The sequence below is a fragment of the Tachypleus tridentatus genome, chromosome 9, assembly GCF_004210375.1.
Source record: "Tachypleus tridentatus isolate NWPU-2018 chromosome 9, ASM421037v1, whole genome shotgun sequence".
Taxonomy (NCBI): domain Eukaryota; kingdom Metazoa; phylum Arthropoda; class Merostomata; order Xiphosura; family Limulidae; genus Tachypleus; species Tachypleus tridentatus.
The window spans coordinates 37085958-37101984 of NC_134833.1; the positions used below are offsets into that span (position 1 = coordinate 37085958).

General features: G+C 35.9%; 1 protein-coding gene across 14 annotated transcripts in view; it reads left to right on the top strand.

The window, feature by feature from the left end:
- Positions 1-16027, top strand: part of LOC143225071 (poly(rC)-binding protein 3-like) — a 334733-nt gene that overhangs the window by 172114 nt on the left and 146592 nt on the right. The window lies entirely within an intron of this gene.

Genomic DNA, 16027 nt, shown 5'->3' on the forward strand with positions numbered 1-16027 from the left:
ATACAGTATTTATGTCATTTTAGTTTTGAAAAAGTGTGGTCCCTCGATAGAAGGCTACGCACTTTTTAGGTTAAAATACAGTGCTGTTCGGCGTCTCTACTATACACAAAGTTACCACAACACCAGCATGTTAGAGAGAACATCAATAATAGCCAAGGAAGAGATGAAAACAATAAGTTCCTCTAATTGCTTGGGAGGTATTAATGTTAAAGAACACTCAAGTGTAAACAGTAAGTCACGTGGGAAGACCTCACCAGTCAACATGAAAGCTCAGTGTGGCTGCTTCTGTTTCGCAGATAAAACAGGATAACTCTCACGTTGAAGAAGAAGAAGAAACGAGAACGCAGGAATCTCTGTTTGAGTAAGTGTTACACCATACAAGTAGGTGTGTTGTGAAAAATGAAGGTGTTAGAACTGTTTCATATCTGTTTCTATCCATTCATGGGGGAGGGTGGGAGGTGGGATATTAAGGACTATTTTCACGTTTTCCTTCTCTTACTTAATCCGTTATATGTGACGGTAAATCTCATTATTCGTTGCTAAAAGAGTAGCCCAAGATTTGGCGGTGGGTGGTGTTGACTAGCTGCCTTCCCTCTAGTCTTACGCTGCTAATTTAGGAACGGCTGGCACAGATAGCCCTTGTGTAGCTAACTAAACTTACTTAATCAATTTGACTTAAACCTACTTTCGGGTGTCTCCCGAAAGTAGGTTACGCTAAAAGTCGAATTTCGATATTAACGGTGGGCACAAAACAAATAATCCAGTATATAGCTTTTTGCTTAACAACAAATTTTAGCTAAACAAAACAACAACAAAAAATATTCACCGATTTTCTCTTTATTGAAGCATCATATTACAGACCTTAATTTATCTTCTTTTAAACGGTTTATCTTTTACTTATACGTCATATATTTTAGTGGGCTTGACTAGTCTTGTGATTAGCGTGCCAAACGCTGGATCTGAGGGCCCATAGTTTGAGCCCTGTTTCTCGAAAAAAATCGTTTGGTTTGAATTTTTCGCAAAGCTACACGAGGGCTATCTGCGCTAGCCGTCCCTAATTTAGCAATGTAAGACTAGAGGGAGGGCAGCTAGTCATCACCACCCATCACCAACTCTTGGGCTACTCTTTTAACAACGAATAGTGGGATTGGCCGTCACATTATAACGCCCCCACGGCTGAAAGGGCGAGCATGTATGGTGTGACGGGGATTCGAACTCGCGAACCTCAGGTTAGGAGTCGTGTGCCTTAACCACCTGGCCATATCGGGCCTCTCTGGAAAAAATGCAGTCAGCACTATGTGGTCTTGAGTGCGTCATAATTGTCGTAGTCAAATTGCACTATTCGTACAGAATTGGCGTTTGGTGGTCCTGATTAGCTGGAGAAAAATGAAAACGGATAGTAGTTTCAATAGCAAGTGGCTGTTATTCCAGAAGTTAGGTAAATTATATATATATATATAATATGATGAATAGCAAAAAAAAAAAAATGACTTTTCAACCTACTGTATGATGAGCACAAACCTTCAGTATAAAGGAATACTGCATGCAAACGTAAGGATTCAACAAATCGTAATCATATTGCTTGTTAAAAACTGCAAGACTCGCGTACAAGTTGTCTTTCTCTGTTACACTCTTAAATACAAAGAAAAGGTTGTTTCTGAATTTCGCTCAAATCTACACGAGGGATATCTGCTCTAGTCATCCATTTTTTTAGCAGTGTACGATTATGGGGAAAGCAGCTAATCATCACCACCCATCACCAACTCTTGGTCAACTGTTTTACCAACTATTCGTTGGTGAGGCCGTAACTTTACAGTGCCCCCGCTGCTGGTAGAGCGAACATGTTTGATGTGACGGGGATTCGAACCTGCGGCCTTCAGATTACCAATGGAGCGCCCTAATCATTTTTTTTGTTTTCGTGGCCAGGTGGTTAAGGTGCTCGACTCATAATCTGAAGGTCGCAGCTTCGAATCCCCGTCACATCAAACATGTTCGTTCTTCCAGCCGTGGGGGCGTTATAAAGTTGTGGCCAATCCAAACAAACCGTAGAAGAAATATTGTATCATAAAGTATTTACTAGGGTTTTGTGATTTAAAACGTTAATTAATATGTAATACAAGCTACCAAATATATAGCTATTTAAATAAAGATGAGAACCAGTTTTATAGTAAAACTACTTCCACCAGAACAGGAATTTATTCCAAAAATTTAAAATTTAACAACAAGGAAACAAAAATATATACTCAAGGTTTAATTAGAAATGTTAATGAGTGCGCTGAACTTCAAAAGAATTTATGAAAAAGTTTATTTTTCATGTTAGAAACTACTGAAGAAAAAACTATATTTATAAAAAAAAGTGGGAAACATTGCATAGACTTACAGATGGAAAGAAACACAAAGGTGTCAAGCATTTCTACTACCTATACCGAATGTTTATCGAATAAATATCGAAATAACCACCTGTTCTAGAGTGGTTGGTTTTAGAAAAATGCTACGTTTTTACAGCTCCTCTTGATATAATTTCAGTATTCTGCGAAAGCGAAATAGAAAATGATTTGGTTTTGTTTCAGTATCCTTAATGGAGGAGAACAGAAAGATTTAAACACAAATGTGTGTTAACCGCTACGTATCATTTGTGATCGATGTACATTTGTTCTTTGTAGCTGGTTTTTAACAAACAAATTGAGACACAATAAATGTAATCATCAAACGGTTTCCTTAATAGCAACTTTTTAAACAAAGACAATGATCCAGTTTTGTTCAAAGATACCATAGAGCAGTTCTCTACAGAAACGGTGATGTTTTTATATACTTAGTTTGTGAGGATCCATGAAACAAAACAAACCAGTTGTTCAAGTTAATCAGTTATACCAGTGGAATCAATTGAGGCCTGAAGAAAAGATCTAAAAGAGAAAAAAAAACTCCAAAAAATAAACAGAATAATTAAATATGTTAAAAATAACTTTGATAAAAACACTCACCGGGGTCGAAAGGGGCAAAAGTAATGCTGAATGTGGACAGGAGAGATAAGGAGTTCAAGTCAAAATTTTAATAAAACATGTCTTAAAAGATAGATCTTACTGAGATGGCTAACAAAGCTGAAACCGGAGAAGTTAATGGACAGCTGAAGGCTTTCTTTACTGGATCAGATAACGTTTCAGTATGATGAAATAGCGTAAGATGATATGAAAAATTTCAACAAAATCAGTTGCATGTAGTTTGTAACAGAGAGACGTACAGACCAAACAATCACAGAACTGATTGGAAAAAAAAACAAAACACATACACACGCGACAAAACTAATGCCTTGAACGATTGGAACTAACAGCTAAACTATTAAAGTGAAGTGAAGGACAAGTTCAGTTTCGAAACTATTAATAAAGAAACTGGATCCTTTGGTATTACAACTCACAACTGAAAAACACGCTTTCGACAACAACTCAGAACTGTGAAAACCAAACTATCGAATATTTTCGAACAAAATAAAAGGTTATAGTAGCAGAAAAGCAAAATGGATTTGAAATGTGAAGATTTTGATTTGCTTGAGTAATTTTACAATTCAGTATAGAAAAAAAAAAAAATTGATACACCAAGTACGCTTTGGGTCTTAGGAACCATAGTTTTCAGAAAGCACTAAGTGTGCTTTGGCTATTACGATTGTTTGTTTGTTTTTTTAATTTCGCGCAAAGCTACACAAGGGTTATCTGCGCTAGCCGTCTCTAATTTAGCAGTGTAAGACTAGAGGGAGGGCAGCTAGTCATCACCACCCAACGCCAACTCTTGGGCTACTCTTTTACCAACGAATAATGGAATTGAACATCATTTTGTAACGCCCCCACTGCTGAAAGGGCAAGCATGTTTGGTGCGACAAGGATTCGAACCTGTGACCCTCGGACTACAAGTCGAACGCCTTAGCCCACCTGGCCATGCCAGGCCGGCTATTAGGAAGTATTCTTATCAGAATAACTGATGCTAATAGGAATTAAAAGAAATATATTAAGAAAATGTTCTGAAATGTTTGTGTGATTACTGTCGTAGTATTTTTTATACAAATGTTTGTGTGATTACTGTCGTAGTATTTTTATACAAATGTTTGTGTGATTACTGTCGTAGTATTTTTATACAAATGTTTGTGTGATTACTGTCGTAGTATTTTTATACAAAAAATATTCGTGGATTTTCATCGGTAACATGAAAATATCTAATTAATTTTTTTTTTTACTAAACATAAACCTACACAATGAACTGGGCCTTGCATGGCCTAGCGTGTTAAGGCGTGCGCTTCGTAATCTGTGGGTCGCGGGTTCGCGCCCGAGTCGCGCCAAAACATGCTCGCCCTCCCAGCCGTGGGGGCGTTATAATGTGACGGTCAATCCCACTTTTCGTTGGTAAAAGAGTAGCCCAAGAGTTGGCGGTGGGTGATGATGACTAGCTGCCTTCCCTCTAGTCTTACACTGCTAAATTAGGGACGGCTAGCACAGATAGCCCTCGAGTAGCTTTGTGCGAAATTCCAAAACAAACACAATGAACTATCTGTGCTAATCACGAGTTTTGAAATTCAATTTTTAGCATTGTTAGCCCTAGTACTTACCACTCACCCACCAGGAGATGGAATACGAATTAAAGAATTATGGTGAAATGCAAATATTTCAAAGTATACTACACTTTTATAGATTCAGCATTTATACACAGACTTATATATTATAATCATTAACCTACACTTATCGGCCCAGCATGCATGGCCAGGTTGTGAGGGCGCTCGCTCGTAATCTGAAAGTCGTGGGTTCGCATCCCTGTCATATCAAACATGTTTGCTGTTTCAGCCGTAGAAGAGTTATAAAATGACGATCGATCCAACTATTCATTGGTAAAACAGTAGCCCAAGAGTGGTAATGACTGATGGCCTTCTCTCTAGTTTTACACTGCTAAGTTAGGGACGGCTAGCACAGATAGCCCTTGAGTAGCTTTGAGCAAAATCCAAACAAACCGTAGAAGAAATATTGTATCATAAAGTATTTACTAGGGTTTTATGATATAAAACGTTAATTAATATGTAATACAAGCTAGTCAACATATAGCTATTTATATAGGGATGAGGACCAGTTTATTGTAAAACTATTTCCACCAAAACAGCAATTAATTCAAAAGATACAAAATTTAACAACGAAACTAAAACATTAGAAATTTTAATAAGTTTTATGCGAAATTAAAGAACAAACGAGCAAACCTACACAGATTTTCATTAGTATCATTATCCTACACTTGTAGGTTGAACGTTCATATCGATACATTCATTGGTATCATTAACCTACACTTGTAGGTTGAACGTTCATATCGATACATTCATTAGTATCATTAACCTACACTTGTAGGTTGAACGTTCATATCGATACATTCATTAGTATCATTAACCTACACTTGTAGGTTGAACGTTCGTGCACAGACTTTCATTGTTATCAAGAACACTTTCTCGTCAACATTTTCCAAGTTTAAACCTCTGAGTTTTGTGGGAATGGATATAATATGTTTCATATGAATACTCTTTATTTCATCACATTAAAAACAGTCTGTGTTATGGATGACTTTGGAATGTTGTATACTGTGTGACTACTATTTCATATTAGCGATAGTCGAGTAAAATTGCAAAACACGTGACATTGATCAATGTGAAACACGTGGGAGTGGTCTTTATAAGCACATCGTAGTAATCACGGCAACACACATGGCATGATTACTGTAAGGCACATGACAGTGATAATGTAAAAAGCGCAAAGCAGAGATAACGTATAAGCACATGACAGTGACCATTGTAAACATACGACAATGATCATTGTATTTTTTGTTCCTTTGTGTTTGTTTTTAATTTCGCACAAAGCTACTCGAGGGCTATCTGCGCTAGCCGTCCCTGATTTAGCAGTGTAAGACTAGAGGGAAGGCAGCTAGTCATCACCATCCACCGCCAACTCTTGGGCTACTCTTTTACCAACGAATAGTGGGATTGATCGTACCATTATAACGCCCCCACGGCTGAGAGGGCAAGCATGTTTGGTGCGACCGGAATTCGAACTCGCAACCCTGGGATTACGAGTCGAACGCCTTAACACGCTTGGCCACGCCGGGCCCACGATCATTGTGAAACATGTGACAATGTCTATTGTAACTCATGTGAAAGTATCCACTGGAGTGTTTACGCTTCTAACATTTATCACTGTGACATCATAAGTGATTGTTTTACACGTGTTAAGCCACTGCAACACCATTAAAGTGATTGTAACACACTCAACAATGGCTTCTGTAACATACGGCCGTTGGGTATTTCCACATGGGGTGACGTTGTTGTTTATATCGGCTTCTTTTATTTCACAGCTGTTGTCTGCCAGACCAGGAAGACAGACAACCTTTAAAATACAAAGTTAACGTTGCCAGCAAGGTCTTGTAATGGTGACACCACACGTCATAATACACTGAATCAGCTGTTTTGGGGTGTTTTCTAAGAAATGGTAATACGGAACGAAATAGCGGTTAACAGATTGTTATAACATGATTGTATCCAAGTACAAAAATACAGGGATAATGCGCCCAATGTTTTTATTTGTTTCGAGTGAATTCAACAGAAAACATCTTTCCGTATCAAAACAAGTGTATATATATTGATATTCATATGTCTAAAAATATATTTAATAGTTGTGCTTTCTTCCTATTTTTCCGTGATACGCACCGAGGCGACACCTACATCACGAAATACTTTATTCTTATAAGTTCCCGCAGTAATCCTCAGATAGTTTCTTTACGAAAAATACTTTATGCTAAATAATTAAACCGGTTCCAAAATAAGAAATAAAGAACTATTGAACACATTCAGAATAAGAAGAGAAAAAAACCTCCTGATATTGTCAAGCTAAGTAGGTAAAACCTTAAAAGTAGGTAATTAAATTAATAATGTGTTATATATTAAAATATAACGGAGAAACATTGGCAGCGAAAACTCCTGGTCGTTATTAGACAGACATTACATGAAATATGTTATTGGTATCATGTAATAAAGTCTCATAAATTTGATAACGGTGCCTTAGAGATTAACTGTGTTTACATTTTATCTCCTTACCTTGTAATAAACATATTTCATCTCAAAGTCTTTTCTTCGTGCTTCGCATCATGTTAGAGTTTTACATAATTGTAGAATATAAAAGAAGAACATGACAAAACACATAAGGAGGTATTGTACCTCTACAGTTAAACATTATTTGATTATTTTATCATTTTTGTTTAGTAATAGCAGTAATGTAAGGAAATTTCACCTCGTACTAACCAAATAACTTTATGGATTGCATCCTAGTCTGATCTCCCATTCAGAGATGTACATGAGAAAACAGTGAGCGATATGAGCTCTTCGGCCGATTGACCATCTTTTAGTTAATTAAAGGTCTGGTATTAACAATGGGTGAGATGATTGGCCTTTTTTCAAGTTATAGCTCTGGTATTCATTGTAGACGAGATGCTACTCTTAAAATGCAACATATAGATTAAACATCTTTCAATTATTAATATAAAAACAATACAATGCAATTTTAGAAATATTAAGCTATTATTTTCTTCTAGGTTGGGAACATAAACTGGTAATCTGATGTCAATATTCTCAAACAATAGCCCTGTCGAGTTGAGTTAGATTCAAACAGAAATAAATTACAACTGAAAAATGCTCAGACACAAGTTTTGTGTCACAGAAATGATTCAGTTTTTATTAACACTGATTTTTATATAGACCTTCTAAAAATGCCTTAACTGAACAGATTTTCGGGTTGGTCAGGATAAAACATGCTGAACATTTATTCTACTATTCATAATGGTAAGCAGGCATGGCCAAGCTTGTTAGGGCGAGGGTCGCGGGTTCGAATCCCGATCGCACCCAACATGCTCGACCTCCTAGCTGTGGGGGCGTTATAATGTTACAGTCAATCTTATTATTTGTTGGTAAAAGAGTAGCCCAAGAGTTGGCGGTGGGTGGTGATGACTAGCTGCCTTCCTCTAGCCTTCCACTGCCAAATTAGGGACGGCTAGCGCAGATAGCCCTCGAGTAGCTTTGCGCGAAATTTAAAACAAACAATTTTTAATGGTTTGCTTTCTTGTGCCTATCCTGATGAGAAAGGACATTGGAATAGTGTCATACTTTGAAAATTTTATCTTTCGTATTTTATCATTTGTTGTTAAGTGACGATGCATAGAATTTTCTTTATCAAATCTCGATCAGTTTTATATATTTATACAGCTAGTGTTAACAAAGCAAAATAATAATTTTTACTCGAGTGTGTGTAAGTACAAAAGATTAGTTTAAGCTATCACTTTTATTAATAACTTTTGATGAAAAGTAAACTGGCTTTAGAGATCAGAAAAAATATGTAATAATAAATTAATGAAAGCAATTTTATATAAAACTGACTAGAAACTAATAACCTCATAAATCAGTAAACACGAAAACTAGAACTTTTAATGGTTAGAATACACTGAATCGTCAGTTGGTAACTTACCATATTTTAAGTTGTAAGCTCATTTTAACTCCCAAGTTCGACTAGTGAAGGAGGTTTCTAGCTTCGTCATATATATGCCCCCCCCCCAATATCTCCGGACTCATACTGCCAAAAATCAGGTTTCGATACCCGTGGTGGGCAGAGCAGAGATAGCCCATTGTGTAGTTTTGTGCTTAATTCCGATCAAACAAAACTATGTTTTATCATCAACTTCCTTCACCGAAGTTTAGTATTTTTGTCTCAGGATATTGATTATAGTCGACAAATGCGAACGTTATGCTCAGATAAATAAATTTTGTAATTAATACAAGTAGCAGTGTATTTTTTTGGCGATTTTAGTGTTATAAATTCCATTAGAACCATCATTTTTTTATAAGTTTGATTGTGCCATTATGCACCAACACTTATTATTTTCACATCTTGTTTAATTGTGAAACGAACACGTATAATTAGCTACCAACGAAAGTTTGTGATTTTTTGTTTCGCTAATTTAATTGACACGTGTCCAGTCTCTTATTTTTTGTAACGTCCTAAAGGCTCTTCTCACGAGCTTGGCGTCAGCTTTGAAAGAAACATTGAAATATGACGTCAATATTACGTCAAAACGTTTACTGCTGTGCTGTCATTCCAGTGCAATATTTTTGACACGTAAAGAGAGATGAACATTCCTTCTTTTGTTGAGCTGCTGCCAATTCGATTTTACCTGAAAAATTGTAAAGGTTTTAATGAGCTTTAACTAATTCTATAAGCTTGGTAGAAAGTGTTTTATTAGACATAATGTATATTTTTGACTTCGAGATCAAAATAGTGTGTAGTCCTCGATCTCCATCAAGACTTGAGTGTAGCGAAACAATGTGAAAATAAAGGATACCCCTTAACTTTATTTCACAAGTTTAATTGATAAACTATTAATTTCCGTGTGTTTGGCTGGTTTCTCCCTTTAAAAATCTAGAACTTTCTGCGTTGAACGAAAAAGAATAGATAATCTGTGTGTATTTTTCTCATAGCAAAGTCACATCTGGTGAGAACACGTGGTAAGGTTACATTGATCCACACAGAAAGCAGTTAGTAGGTTATTTTGATCAGTAAAAACAATTAATAGGTTATTTTGATTAACAGAAAACAGTTAGTAGGTTATTATGATTTACAGAAAACAGTTAGTAGGTTATTATGATTTACAGAAAACAATTGGTAGGTTATTTTCATTTACAGAAAACAATTAATACGTTATTTTGATCAGCAAAAAACAAGTATTAAGTTATTTTGACCAACTAACAACAATTAGTAGATTACTTTGTTCAGTAGAAAACATTTAGTAGGCTATTTTGATTCACAAATAACATTTAGTAGGTTATTTTGAGTGGCTGAAAACAATAAGTAGGTGATTTCGATTTACGTAAAACAATTGGCAGGTTATTTTGGTCAGCAGAAAACAATTATTAGATTATTTTGATTTACAGAAAACAATTGATAGGATATTTTGATTCATCTGTGTACCAGGACTGGTACAGCTGATTAAATTCTTAAATCGTCTTGTCAGTAATAAAATAAAAACTTGAGCCAAAAAAGATATGCCGATACTGGGCAAGAGAAAAACACATTATTTACTATTTTTAGACTTGTTGTTGGCAGCTATGAATATCCCTTTGTGCAAGTACGTAACTGGAAGGCTTCAAGGCATCTGTTTCACAGTGTGATGCCTTGGCAGTATGAGAAATGATGCTATGAGTGAACTTTAAATTCTTAGATTGTTTCATTGTCCTCAAAACATCTTTTGTTATCGTATGTTCATGCAATATAACCAAGTATTAATTGTGAAATTTTGGTGGCTCTGAAGCTCTGAAATTGACTTGAACGTACGTAGTGGTTTACAACATACCTTGAACTATAAACGTCTACATTTACATGTGCAATGATGTGAAGAGAAAATATGATGTGAGAATTCTGAATGAACGGATCCATTTATTTATTTCAATCGTAAATAAGTTGAAAAACATTTATTTTTCGATAAATAATATAGACTTGTAGTAAGGCGAGCAACTAAGCAGAAAATATTGGCCTTTCGTAAAGAAATAATTATTTTTATTGAAAAGACATGCGGTTTCTCAATCTCTTGGCATTAATAAATCGTTGTTTCCTTCTTGAATCTATGCATCCCGTAGAATACAGTGAATGTGCTAGACATGTAAAACTTACAACATTACCAGAACATTTGTACATCCTTGTGTGGTGGTACTATTAATCTAGTTCGTATGGCGTAGAAGGTAAAGGTCTTAGTGTATTTATTTTCTTTATAACTTTGATGTAGTATAAATCGACTCTCCAGTTGGTAACACGAGAAGCTCGTAATGTGACATCTGGTACATGACTTTTGAAAGAAGAACGAACAACAATCGGGGAGGGGGGAGGCAGTATTCTTATTTTTTATGCCAACATTCTAGTTGCATGGGGTAAACAGTTTTTGTTATAAATTGCCCTTTGTGGGATGGGGTGATATTGTGGGCTTCTTTTGTTGTTTTCGCACTAACTCTGTTACTGAATTGTTTTCATTAGGAAGAGACTGAACGCAGTAGTGCAAGAGTAAACTATTCTGTGAAAGTTGTCTTTCCTCTGGATAATATTTGCCGACTAGTTTGTTTGTTTTTGCGCTAAGCTACACGAGAGCTATTTGCTCTAGCCGTCCCTAATTTAGCACTGCGAGGCTAGAGGGAAGGCAGCTAGTCAACACCATGCACCGCCAACTCTCGGGCTACTCTTTTACAAACGAATAGTGGGACTGATCGTCACAATATAACGCCCTCACAACTGAAACAACGAGCATGTTTGGTGTGACGGGGATTCGAACCCGCGTCCCTCAGGTTACGAGTTGAGCACCCTAACCGACTCGTGTCTGTATGTTGTTTCATGTGCTACAGATACTCGTATCATATTACGTATTGTTTACTGCCTCTGCAGGAATCATTCATAATGCCGCTTCACGTTTATCAGTATCTTTTTAATTTTTGTCCAACAAACCGTTACTGGTGTACAATGAGCGACTGTGTAACGTTAACTAACCTACACCAGTTTACGGTAGGTCGCGCTTGTGAGTAAAATTTATTTTTGCCAAATCTGCATGGTTTTAAAGTGTGTCTACCTTTACTTACTTTTGCACGGAATCTTACGTCATTCGGCTTTACCCACTCAGTCCTATGTTCCGAAGATGTGTTTGTTGCCTTGTTTTAATTACACACTAAAGTTGCTACAATTATACATTACTTATTAGCTTTAAAGATATTAGCATATGTTTCAGGTGATATGTTTTTGACAATCAGTTTAATAAAAGTCTTCAAAGTATCCTTCTTATCATTTATATAGTTGATTAAAAATAAATATTATATAGTTTATTGGCTACGCGGCAGATTTTAGAGAATAATAGCATTAACAATAATAGTATTCTACGCTGCTAGATGTTTTTGATTGAGATTGAAAGACGTAATTTATCTTTTAATAAAATCTTATTAAATAACAGTGAGACGTGATTTAAGTTAAGACGGTCTTTTCTTGATATTTCAACAGTTACTTTTAACTGTTTTTCCTGTGTTAAGGTTGTGAAGAAAGGTGGTATACATGGTTTAGGATATAAATGGCAAGAGAGAGGGATGTTACTGTTTTGTACAGTTCTCTTTGATTCTCTCAGACTGGTGGCTTGGCCTAGCATTATTAGTAAGTCTGGTACATTGCATTAAGTCATAATGACTTCTAAACATAATGTTACAGGCTGCATTCCACGTAGCACAATATCTGGATTGAAATTGCATTATTAAAAGAAAATGTCATTATTCAGTCGTGGATTGAAGCCTATAAACAGGATTTACAAGGATCTGCAATCACGAGGCTTTTCAGTGCCACAAGAGTATGTCTGCGGACTTAAACGCTACAAATCGGGTTTAGATACCCGTGATGGCCAGAGTATAGATGGTGCATTGTTTAGTTTTGTGCTTAACTTCAAACAATCACGAGTGATATCTGATCTGTCGTTTTGATGCACTAGCCCTCTAAGTTTCAGTCCTATGTTGGTATTAGGCACTATTGACTAAAAGGCCAGTAATCGTAGGTCATAATGTATAAATGTTTTATTCGCGTGAAATTCGCTAAAAAAATAAATATCTATCACCCCAAGATTAAAGACTGACATTTGGAGGCTGGTGGTTCGGTCGTTTGACTCGCAATCTGCTGGCTGCGAATTGAACCTCGTTAGCAAACGTTCCCTTTCAGCCTTGGGAGCCGTGACGGTCAATCCCACTTTCGTTGACAAAGAGTATCCCAAGAGATGGCGGTAGGCATTGTTGAATAACTGCCTTCCATATATTCTGTCACTTCAAAACTAGAGACGACCAACAAAAGTAGCCATCGAGTAACATTGTGCGAAATTCAGATAATGCAAAGTAAAAAGTAAAATGTTTTATTATTGTCGTGAGGAGCATTACCAATGGGGTAGTTATAAGAAGTTACATAAAACGTAATTATGTCTACGCTGAGTGTAATTTGGGAAGTGTGTGTTTTCTTATAGCAAAGCCACGTCAGGCTATCTGCTCAGCCCACCGAGGGGAATCGAACCCCTGATTTTAGCGTTGTAAATCCGAAGGCATACCGCTGTACTAGCGGAGGGCATAATTTGGGAAGACACTCTGCAGCTGCTTTTAGATGTGGTAAATGTGGAAGAATGAAAAATAATAAAAAATAAACAGCGTTTCGAAACACCAATACAAGACAGATATATATTTCAAATTAAACAAGTAGTTCCGTAATTGGAAGTAAAACTCCACAAGGACTGTTCTATAAATGAGAACTTGAGCGGGCTGAAAGTGTTTAGAGAAAGTCTCGAAACAATATAACTGTGTCTCTGCGTAAAGACAAAATAATTATAAATTAAATTTTATTACTTTTGTCCCTTAAGAAACATTTAAAGGTGCTACTAATTTAAATTTGTTTAAATTTAAATTTATTTAGATATTCTGTCTAATACTACACCTGCCTTGTCATCGTAGTAATAAAGTGATGGTCGTGAGTTCATTCGTTAGATTTTTTTTGTGAAAAATTGCAGATAAAGTAATGGTGAACAAATGATTCATATAACCGTTGCATTTATATTGCAGAGGTATGTCTCCGGATTTACAAGGCTAAAATCAGGGGTTCGATTCCCCTCGGTGGGCTTAGCAGATAGCCCGATGTGACTTTGCTATAAGAAAAACACACATTTTTATTGCAAAGTATCTTTTGTTTAAATAGAGGGTGTTATTTTAACGGTGATCACAAAATCAATTTCACAGTTGATGAGTAGAACTTGCGACTTCGATATATACAAACTCGCGTGTATATTTATTTTATTTTTAGTATACATATGTTAATTAGCCCACGACTGGAAAAAAAATTCTTTATATCCATTCCTAGAGTGAATTCTATCCATCAGTTAGTTTTCATGCTCTCATCCAGGTCTCCAAATCGATAGCCATTACTCTCAACCCCAGAAATCGAGGAGGAGGCGACAGTAAAACTGGAAACCAGAGTTATAAAATATTGGTCGATAGGGAGAGAGCGAAAGTTTTACTAGCCATAAGCAGTTTAATGTGTTTATGTGTAAGTATACTGTTGTGGCCATGCTGGTGTTAAAGATTGGTCAAAATCCAAACTAGACATAGCGTTTTGATTTTTAAGTTTACTGATTATTTGTTCGTGATTGTGGTGATCGATTATGTGTTATTATCACCAGAAGAATATGATTACAGTACCGAAAAATCTTTGATAAAAGGAATTCTGCAACAGACCCGGAATAATTGTTAATAAACCTGAAAATAAACCGTAATTCTCATCCATATATTCTGTTAGACGTTTATAATGTATATTACCTTTAGTCTGGTAATATCGCATTTCCAACATGGCGGCCCCATACTTCTGTTAATTGTCCTCAAAAGGAAACATACCTATTTGGGCAGCTACGTTAATATCTTCTTTGGTTTGTACATCAAACTGACATCATTCATGTGTTTGGACATTTTCGTTGACGGATTTCGAAATGTTTTAATAATAATTAGAAAGTGCTTAAAAACTGGGAAGTTTTCCATTGTCGTTAGCAAGACTCCATTTTACTCGTCGTTGTAAGTTATTGTGGGCAGTTTGAAATATTTGGTTGTTTTGAATTTCTCGCCAACCTACACAAGAGCTATCTGCGCTAGCCGTCCCTAATTAAGCAGTGAAAGACTAGATGGAAGGCAGTTAGTCATCACCACCCACCGCCAACTCTTGGGCTACTCTTTTACAAACGAAGAGTTGGTGATGGATGATGTTGACTAGTTCCCCCCTAGTTCCTCGCTTTTAAACTAAGAACGGTTAATGCAGATAGCCCTGTAATAGCTTTGCGCAAATTTCAATAAGTAAACAAATCCAACAGTTTGCTAAAAACATCTTTTACTTGCTATATATGTATCTGTACAGTTGTGATTACTGTTTCTTTTTTTTTAATACATCACGTATGATTAATGAAACATCATTGAATTAAGATACGGTTTTTTCTCTGATGAAAAATCTTGGTTACATTGGAGGTTAAGCTATACTTTCAAAAACATTACTAATTTTCAAAATTGATAACTGCAGTTTAACTAGATTTAATTACAGTGAAAGTTTTTGCACTAAACATTGGTAAAACAAAACTAAGTTTAGTGGATAGGCCAAGTGTCACGCATATTTTGATGAATATCGGACATATATTCAGAATAAAAATTGTTATAGTATCCATAACAATGATCCTTGGTTTAAAAAAAATATTTTAGGTAGTTTCTTACGGACTATTCACCCCTTCTGTCAGGTTTTGGAAACGATTTGTTTAAGAACTCAGAACAGAGGCCGAAATGTCTTTCCCAAATCAGACAGGATATATTGGAGCAGACCATGAGCAATTACTTAACATGATAATATATAAAACTTACTTTAATATATAACTATATCTTAATTGGAAGATGTTTACCTCTTCAGGATTGGATTAAATGCAGAATTTAAATGTGGGGCTCAATGGTCCAACAAGCTGTATTTGTTTATTTCTTATTAACCACAGAGCTACGCAATGGGCTATCTGTGGTGTGATTACCATTGGTATAGAGACCTGATTTTTAATGTTATGAGCCTTCAGATTTATCGCTGAATTACTTAGAGGCAGTGTAATAGGTATTGTTTAAGAGTAATATTTATGCTATATCTAACAATATTGTCTTTGTTAATCTTTTATTTTATTTGCTTAGTAATGACGTTTGCATTTTTACGTCATGTTATATGAATTGTAGTATTTCCTATTTTTCAGATTTCATCCACCTAGTGTTTCTTTCAACCTAAACTGTTTAGACAGTTTGTTGTCTGCTATATGTACTGCAACTTTCTCTCTCCGAATCATTGTTATAGCTTCATCATTTTATTCTGTTAGACATTTTTAGAGGTTAAAGGTTATGAATTCTTTTGAAACCAGACCAAAG